Raw genomic sequence first — 10,014 nt, 5'->3', positions numbered from 1 at the left:
TTTCTCTAAATCCAGAGTAATTTAATAATAAGGTGAGACACCTTTTGGCGACTCGTATAGGTAAATATGACTTCTCCATCACTTCCGCCTTGGTATCACCACCTCTGTGTCTGGCTCCCACTGACGAGACCTCAATGAAGGTCAAAACCAGGTGGAAGTTTGGCTGATGAATGGCAATGCTGTATACAGCCCATAAAGTTATTGGGGGAAGTAATGAATGGCAATGCTGAGTGGCGGCTGGTGACAATAGAAACAGGTGGGGCAAGGGGCCAAAAACAACTTAATTTTTTTATATTTATATAGTGGTTCTATTATTGATTTATAGTTATTATTTCTATTACAATAATGTTTAGTCAGAATCAATCCACTGATGCATTGAGTTATTAATTTTTTTTTAAATTGTTAGGACGTAACATATACGGGCTCAACATATTAATAACATGAAAACTCGAAAGATTTGAGGTTGCGGGCATAGCTCAACGGACTAGAGCAGTGGACTGGAAATCCAAAGACGCTGGTTCGACTCCAGCTGGCCGCCCTGCAAAATATTTTCAAGTTTTCATTTTTCAAGTGTTAAAAAACGTTACAGTCACTGAGTGTCCACAAGCTCTCGCCACAAACAAAACACAATAAAAACAGAACAAAGATTTTTTCTCATCACTCACACTAAGCCATGATTTCTTGTCAAACCAGGTTACATAAATGTTCTTGTTTTTTTACCATCTTGTTGAATAATACGCACATCTTTTGGTTGGTATGCGGCAAGTCTTTTGATTTCCAATTTTTCTTCTAGACCTAATAATGAGAAACATTTTTTCAATAAACTATCGATTTTCTTCATAGTTAAAATGTATTGTTTATGGACGTAATAAAAATTTAAATTTTAAAATAAATTATAACAAAAAACAACAACAATAATTAAACATGCTAAAACATTAAAACAGATCAACAACGAGAATAAATAATAAGATAATGAAAGAATCGCACACTATTTATGTACAAACACAGTGATTGGGTCAGGCTAAATGGGCTCCAAAATAAGCGTTGTGCCCTATAAACAAACATGCTTGCTAGTGCACGTGCTTCACAATCAAAGAATCGCGTGCTATGTACATACATGCCAACACAGGGACTGGGCCAGACTAAACTGGCCCTAAGATAAGCGTTGCACCCAGTAAACAAACACAATTACTAGTGCACGTGCTTCACAATCAAAGAATCATGTGCTATGTAGTACATGCCAACACAGTGACTGGGCCAGACTAAACTGGCCCCAAGATAAGCGTTGCACCCGATAAACAAACACGATCGCTAGTGCACATGCCTCATACATGCCCTGTGTTCTACACATATAAAATAGGGCCAGCCGTGGCTGGCTCCAGAGACCATACTAAGTCGCATTATACAATATTGCCACAAAATACTACAGTAATTTTTTTATTAAACAATAAAACATGTTGGAAATAGATCAAAAAATAATAATTAATTACAAGAAACATATTTTTTAAAACTACAATTATTGGGCTAGTTGTACAAATATAGGTGGGGCCTGGCCCCTATAGACGAGCTGCCCTTGGCAATGCTGTAGCCCATAAAGTTAACTGAGGCACGGCTGTTGCTGTTACCCCTCAGATGACATATGAGCAAATGAGCGGCTCTGCTCAGTGGTGGGGGTGAGCCTGCCATGGGGTAGAGCCAATGCTGAGAGTTCTTCTCAGTGGCAGGGTGAGCCTGTTATTGAGGGGAACAACACTGAGTTTTTGGAGTTTGACATGTACTTGAACATTCAATAAAGGTCAAAACTGGTCTGGATAGTGGCCCTTCCCTTAATGCATAGCATTATACATGTCCGCAAGGAGATGTGCTTTGCATTATGGGAGATACTAAGACAAGGAGTGATAAGAGCTTGGTCCAACTTTATCGCGAGTTGCCTCAGTCCTGAAGATACTTCAGGCTTATCTTCAGGTGTAAGCAAACAAAGTTTGCTTACACTTGGATAAAGGATTAAACTAAATTTATTATGGTCTAACCAAGTAAAAAAAAACTTCCAATAATAATAATAATAATAATAAAAGCTTTCGAGCCAAGTGTGAAATATGTTAAGCAGTCATGTGTTAAGATACACATTTTATTCTTTGTTTAAATGTTCTATGCACTAAAATAACATCTGACATTATCATTTATTAGTAATTATTACTGATATTTAACATTCTAAAGTGTACTTAATTTCATATTGCAGACTGTTGATAGTACCGACGTTAGACACCCACTTATGCCTTCCATCTTGCCTGATGACACAGAAAAGCTATCAGGACAAATTGAAGAATTTCTGAATACACAATGGAAACATCCTTCAAAATATATCTTGCAGTTTGAAAAATATAATTTTCTTTTAGATGGAATGGTATGAAATAATATTATATAAATCAGTAGATTTATATCGATACTATGGTACATTTCAATTTATAATTTATGTTATTATTTTTATAATAATATTTTTCATCTAAACCTCAGGTAAAATACAGATATTGTAAAGATTTTAATCAATTAACTGATTATAATTTCTTTCCAAGAATCATTTCATTCCATTGAAATTAATTATTCTATAGATAATAGAATCTAGACGAATCTGTTTCCTGTATATCATGTGTAATCTGAATTCGTAATTTTAAAATTAATGCAATCCATCTATTGGGGTAAAAAAAAAGAAATTTCAAAAACTTAAAAACTAAAAAACTTTTTGACATTGGAAAAGGATTTCACAAGGTATTTAAAAATTATTGGCTTGCATAATTGTGAATAGGTCAACTATATAACATCATGATAATTTTTTGGTGTGGATTTAAAGGAATATAACATATTAATAATAGTTCAACACAATTAATATTCCATGACTAGCTTTCTGTCAGGAACTTTCTTCCAAATTAATCTTACTTGTTGAAGTATGTGATTCACTCCATTATTACATTTTGATCTTCTGAAGCTTTAGCTCACTGTTTCTTGTTCAGTGTTTTTTCTTGTTATTTTTATAATAAATTTAGTTTAATCCTTTCAACTTTCAACATCTTGTTATTTTTATTTCAAATCACTGTTTTAATAATATTCCATGTCCATTCTGGAGTAACAACATTCAACATTCCATCTTAGATTGGGTCTATTTACACACTCTTGAGTTCTGTGTCATTTGTATTTTCAACGGGAATGTGAAGAACCGACAGGGCTTCTGACCTAATACCCAACCTCACCTTCTCATGGTGTCTACTATAAAACAAGGAAGAGCTAGCAATTTAAGATTTAGGTGACTAAATTGTGTTCTTATTGGCTAAAACAATACTCAGAATAATGGTACAACATGATGGAATTTCATGCTGGCACATGTTGCCTGGTTAAACAAGGATCCCATTGTTTTTGTCAGGGAACCAGGTTGAACAGCAGAAAGGTCACCTACTGGAACAAACCCCAACTCAACATCAGCAGAGTTCAAGATGGCACCATCAAGCATCAATGGAAAAGAAATGGAACCAGCAGAAGAATTGGATAAGTACCAGATCGACATAACAAGTGTGACCGAAACAAACAAAAAACAGATGCGATCTTTCTAAGCAACAAATACAAGATGTTATATTCAGGAAATAACAATCAGGGAAAAGAAGGAGTAGCTATAATATTAAACACTAAATATGAGGATAATATTCTTGAATGGCAGGCAATATCAATGGATAACTGAACAATGAGACTTATTTGTGCTTATGGTTCTACAGAAGGTTCTACTAAGGATGAAATGGAGGAATTTTTCAAGGCATTAGAGAAGGCAGCTGACACAACAAAAAGAAAAAGTTGGTCCTTGCTGGAGATCTAAACAGCAGAGTAGGAAATGATTACCAGACATATAAGAATATTTTGGGAAAATTTGGAGAAAAGAGCAAAGCTAATAATAATGGAAAATATCTGCTAGATTTCTGTTCAGGACATGAAATAGTTAATGAAGATCAAGGAATAAGAAAAGTCTCATTGACTATATTATTATCGACAGTGATGTTTTCCCACTGGTTCATGACACAAGAGTATACATACTGTAGGATTTGAAATAGGAAGTGATCACCATTTAGTATTGAGCAGGAAAAATTGAACTTCATATTGAGAAAAGGGAGTGTAAGAAAGTTTTGACGTGAATCAAAGTTGAACAACTATCAGATGTGAACTGTAGGTTCAAATACACAAATATCGTTCAAGAAAAACTCAAAGAGTTTGAAATCAAGAACCAAACCTTGGAGATACAGTGGCAAACCATAGAGAAAACTTTGATTCAGTGAGAGAGCCATGTCGTGAGGTAATATGCAAGGATAGAAAAACAGTGGACTAAGGAAGTTAATGAGGCAGTTAAGGAAAAGAAAAAGTCATATTGCAAATTTGTGGCAAGTGATCTTTTGCTCTTAGGGAATACAGAGAAAAATATAAGAAAGCAAAGTAAAATTAGCTAAACAGAAATAATGGGAAGATTTTAGTAAGAACATAAAAAATAAATGTCAGGAAGGTGGTAAAATATTCTGGAGCTATTATTTATACGGCTGTTTTAGCCTGTTTCTGTTTAGGAGTGTCCCTTATTTTAAATACTTTGGCTTTTTATTCAAGAATTTTTTAGGGCATTATAAATGTATTTTAGAGGTAAATATATGTAGACTAATAGAGGAAGAAATTTTGCACATACCTTGTTTGGATGTTAGGATGTCTTCATTCTCCATACTTCTGCTGTTAGGCTGATAAAAGGGGGGTTGTTTGAGGCAAGGTGGGAAAATTAAATTAGAAAATCTGTTTTTTTTAAAAAATAATATATATATATATATATATATATATATATATATATATATATATATATATATATTATTGTATTAAGGGCACTTCTTTGGGAAAAAGGAAGGGATTTATGGGAAACAGGGCCAGGGGAGAGTATTAACGGGGTGTGAGCCATTTCGATTGTGTATCGTCATCAGAACATTTTGGGAAAAGTGTAGGGCTATGTTATGTCGGCTTGGTGTATTTGCCTTAGAAGGACTTTTGTTGTGGAGCTTCCACCACTCAGAAATTAGGTAGGGTCAGAAATAATTACTAGGAAATAATAGTTGTTTTAAGAGGAGTAACATGGGAATTTTCCCAGAAATAATACCTATTCTGGAGGTTATTGAAAAATCTCAGAAATGCAGGAAAGAGAACTGTAAAAGGAATTAAAGATGACAAAGGGGACATGAAAACTGAAGATAAAGATATATTGGTCGCTGAAGCATACAGCGGGTGATTTGAGCTGCGGTAAAAAAAAAAGTTTTTTTAAATGGCATATAGTGTGAATTCTTTTGTGCTACATTTTTTTCTCAGTAACACAAGTGTTTTTTAGTAGTTCTGCTTTTGGAGTTTTGTTGTTATATAGTGTGTTATTTTTGGGTTACCGAGAAAGCAAGGTCACAGTTGGCAGCATTTGCTCTGGAAGAGAAGATAAGTTTTCGATATCTAGTATAGTTGAATATAGCATTTATATATATATATATATATCTATGATACAGTGTTTATATAACGTTTATATATATTTTTAATGATTAGTTTAGTAGTTACTTGGTAGTAAGGAATGATGGTGGACATAGCTGCAATCACAAATGGCGTGTCACCAAGTCCTCCGCCATTTGAGAACTTTATTATACATAACATAATAAAGGACTTTGTGGCATGCAATGTTTGCGGGGATGTATGCTTCCCGGGAGTTGGATACGTGGCGGGTGAGAGAAGGGGGAGTGTGCATATGCGCAAAATGCAGGCAGTTGGACGAAATCGATGAATTAGATATTTCGATAACCGACCTATTGCTTAAAGGATGGGAAATGAATGTCAGGAGATAAGTAGTGTGATAGGAGAGAATGACGAGTGAAATATGAATGAGAAAATAGGAGTCAGGAGTGTGGAAAGCTTGAATGACTGTGAAGTTTTTGGAGATGGTTTTGGTTGGATAAATGAATGGCGAGTAAGTGTGACTAATTTGCAGAGAGGGATAGGTGAGCTGAAAGAGTAGGTCGAATGTCTTGTGAATGAGATGATAAGTATGAAAGATGAGATTAGGAGAATGGAAGAGATGAATGCAAGGCGAATCAGAATAGGAGTGACAGAAAGTTTTGGGAATGATAGAAGAGGAGAGATTAGAAGCAGTAGGAGAGAGGGAATGAGAGAGAGAGTAGGGAATGATAGAAGAGGAGAGTATAGAAGCAGAAGGAGAGAGGGAATGAGAGAGAGAGAAGGATTTGGGAATGGTAGAAGAGGAGAGTATAGAAACAGTGGGAGAGAGGGAATGAGAGAGGGGTTTGGGAATGCTAGAAGAGGAGAGAATAGAAACAGAAGAGCAGGAGTGAGAGAGATTTATGGGAATGACAGAGGAAGGGAGAATGGAAACAGTCAGAGAGAGGAAATGCGAAGGAGTGCTGGAACCAGGGATAGAGTGATTCCAGGAAAGCATGTAAGTAGGGGAACCAAGAGAGAAAGGGTTAGAGGAGAGAGAGTGAGGGATGTGGGTGATGAATCAAGAAACAGAATGGTTAGAGGTGTGATGTATGGAGACTCGATGATCTCAGGTGTGCAAGATAGTTGTGTTTGCCTGGAGGGATGATAGAAAATGTGGCTAAGTCAATTAAGAGGGGGTGAAAGGATGGATGAAATGATTGTGATTGTGATGGTGAGCACAAATGACTTGAGAGGCAATGTAAATCGGGTGACGAGAGATCTGAGATTCTTGCTTGAGGTTGTGCAAAAGAAAACACAGAGAGGAAAGATTGTGTGTGTGTGTGTGTGTGTTGCCCAGGTATGATAGTGACGAGTTGAGCAGAAGAGCAGTAATAGCCAGAATGTGTCAGAAGAGAGGATTGGAATATGTGGATACTTGGAGGGCGTTTGAGCACAGAGGGAAACTGTATGCAAGAGACCACTTGCATTTGAATGAGGAAGGATGAAGGCATCTGGAGAGATTGCTGTTTTCTGAATGAGTCAGTGTGTCAATGCAAGGAAACTAGAATTCCCAGGGTGGATGGTAGGAGGGGTGGCCTCTTGTGGGAATGGGTGCTTGGGGGAAAGGGAGATGACATCAGGTAACACTGAGTCCAGTGGGTTCAAGAGAGAACAATGATAGGTACAGAAGCAGTGACATTTTTATGCTCTATATTACTCTATATCATAAACTGAAAGGCGTACAAATGAATCAGTGTTAGAAAAGATTAGTAGAACTTTAAGGCTCCTTAAGGATATTGACAGAAGAGAGTTAAAATATTTTGGACACATAGAAAGGATGGAAGGAGGACGTCCTCAGAACAGTAATAGAAGGTAAAGTTCCTGGAAAAAAGGGCAGGGGTAGATAGACCATCAATGAGATGGATGGATGGTGTGTGTGTGTGTGTGTGTGTGTGTGTGGAGTGACTGATTTTCAGAGAGTAAGGCAGCCAGAAAAGCAAACAACAGGACTACATGGCGAGGTCTGGTGTGGAACATCACCGAGCATCGGAGTGACCATACGGCATCTGTAGATGCCGAGTGAACATAGATTGATATTACTGCCAGGAGTATCCAAAATAAAGGAGATGATCTTTTCCAGTATCAGCCTGGAAAAGATTATTGGGATCTCTGAGATGTGGTTGATGGATGATGATATGATAACAGGAATTGAAGTGGCAGGGTAGCATTTTTCAGCAGGATAGGAAAGGAAAACATGGTGGTGGTGGAGTACTGCTTATGATAAGTGATGTTATGTCCTCTAAGAGTGGAGACTTTGGAAGGCAGTGACACTAATGGTTTTGAAAGCATATGGTGTGAGGTAGAAGTTGCCAAGACAGGATATTTAGTGGGGTGTCGCAACAAACCAAGGAGCACAGAGTGTGGCAAACAGGAGATGTTCAGGCAGTTGAGCTTGGTAAGTGCAAGAAGAATGATTGTCATGGGAGATTTTAACTACAGCAATATAAGCTGGGAAGAGGAAAATGAATGTAGTAATAAGGGGATGGAATTTCTAGAATTCTTGAGGGACAAATGTCTTAGGCAACATGTAATAGAGGGAACAAGAGGTTCAAGAGTTTTGGATTTGGTCATGGCATCAGAAGAGCTGATAAGTGAGATGACATCTCTCCCACCAGTTGGAAAGAGTGATCATGTGGTTTTGACTTGGAAGATGAACATACAGGTGTATCAAAGAAAAGGGAACATATGTGGAATTATAAGGCAGGTGATTATAATAGTCTTATGTATCAACTAGGAGCAGTTCCATGGAGGGCAGAATTGGAAGGCCACGATATCATTAGTGCTTGGGAAATTGTGAAAGGATATTTGTTAGCAGCAATAGTAAGCTGATTCCACGAGTGAAGAAGCAGACACAATTTGGTCTAAAGTGGATGACAGACAATATCAAACAGGAACTTCTTCTTCTTCTTCGCGTTATTCCCACTTCCTATGCAGGGTCCGCGTGTTACTTAGATGCGACTACTTGTTAGTACTACTCCCAACCGACCCGTCGCCTGGTCTGCCGCTGGGGGGGATATATTTTTGACTGTAGAGGTGTATGTTCACGGGGCCGGTTTGCCTGTTTGCAGGATGAAAAACGTCAGATAAACTGGCGGAAAAAACCCTACTGACCGCACCCAAGACCGGCTAACTTGGCTATGCCTGAGGAAGATCCTCAAATTCCTCACGTCTACAACGGGAATCGAACTTGGGACTCTCCTTCCAATATCAAACAGGAACTGCAGTTGAAAAATAGATTATGGAAGAGATATAAGGAGAGGGGTGGAGGGCAGATACATGAAGAATATAAGACACAGGCCAGAAGAGTGACCAGTATGGTGAGGAAGGCAAAATTTGAATATGAGAAGAGATTGGCATATTGATCCAAAGAAAATCCTAGGAAATTTTTTAGCTATGTGACCAGTAGGATGAGAAATGATTGTGGAAGAATGACATTGCGGGATAAAAATGAGAATAGAGTGACTGATGAAGAGGACATAGTGGAGTTGTTGAATGAGCACTTTATTGGAGTGTTATTAGAGGGATAGGGCAGATTCAGGGTTTAGAGATTTAAGAGGACAGTGTGTTCAAAATACTGAGTACTCTGAATACCAGTAAAGCTGTTAGACTGGATGGTATTTCACCACCAGTTTTTGAGAGAATGTACTAAAGAACTAACAGCTCCGTTGCCTGGCTCTTCAATAAAAGTCTGGCTGTGGGAAAGGTACCCAAGGAATGGAAGGAAGATAAGATAGTGCCGCTGCAAAAGGGCGGTAGCAAACTGGAAGTGTCTAATTATAGGCTAGTTTGTGTGTCATCAGTAGTTGTTAAGTTCTTGGAGAAATTAGTGAGGGACTGTATACAGTGTTGGGCAGATGGGAAGAATGTTATTTGTGAGAATCAATATGGATTTGTTAAGGGGCACTCTTGCTTTAGTAATATGATTGCCTTTTATAATAAAGTTACAAGCGCAGTAGATGAGGGAAAGGCATATTCTGCCATTTTCTTGGATTTAACGAAGGCATTTGACAAGGTGCCACATGATAAGCTGATATTTAAGTTGCAGCACATGGGTTTAGATGTCGGGTTAGTCAACTGGACTCAGGATTGGCTGTCTGATAGTATCAGAGAGTTGTGTATGGTGGGACAATATCAAGGAGGCAGAAGGTTACAAGTGGTGTTCCACAGGGCTCAATACTGGGACCTGTATTGTTCAGCCTTTATATCAAAGACATTGTCAGTGGATCGCAAGGGGATAGTCAGTTGTTTGCAGATGATGTGAAGCTGGGAAGGATTATTAGTAATAGTGCAGATGTGGTAGCCCTGCAAGAGGATTTGAATAAGCTAGATAGATGGGCAAATGAATGGGGATTTCAGTTTAATGCAGCAAAATGTAAGGTCTTGAGGTTTGGGACACATTGATGGGACACTTCATACTCTATTGGAGGAGCTGTACGGGAGGAAGTAGGGATCTAGGGATCTATCAATCATCACCCC

At 37.9% G+C, this 10,014-nt stretch overlaps 1 non-coding gene across 1 annotated transcript; it reads left to right on the top strand.

Moving 5' to 3' along the window:
- The first annotated feature begins 465 nt into the window (after window positions 1–465).
- Window positions 466–538, top strand: TRNAS-GGA (transfer RNA serine (anticodon GGA)). Its single transcript has one exon. It is a non-coding gene; the product is annotated as a tRNA-Ser (tRNA).
- The last annotated feature ends 9,476 nt before the right edge of the window (window positions 539–10,014 follow it).

The sequence above is a fragment of the Typopeltis vanoorti genome, chromosome 7 (assembly GCF_054136105.1).
Source record: "Typopeltis vanoorti isolate ZY-2024b chromosome 7, IOZ_Tvanoo_1.0, whole genome shotgun sequence".
Lineage (NCBI taxonomy): Eukaryota > Metazoa > Arthropoda > Arachnida > Uropygi > Thelyphonidae > Typopeltis > Typopeltis vanoorti.
The sequence above is the reverse complement of the archived record's forward strand: the minus strand, read 5'-3'. Positions and strand labels throughout refer to the sequence as shown.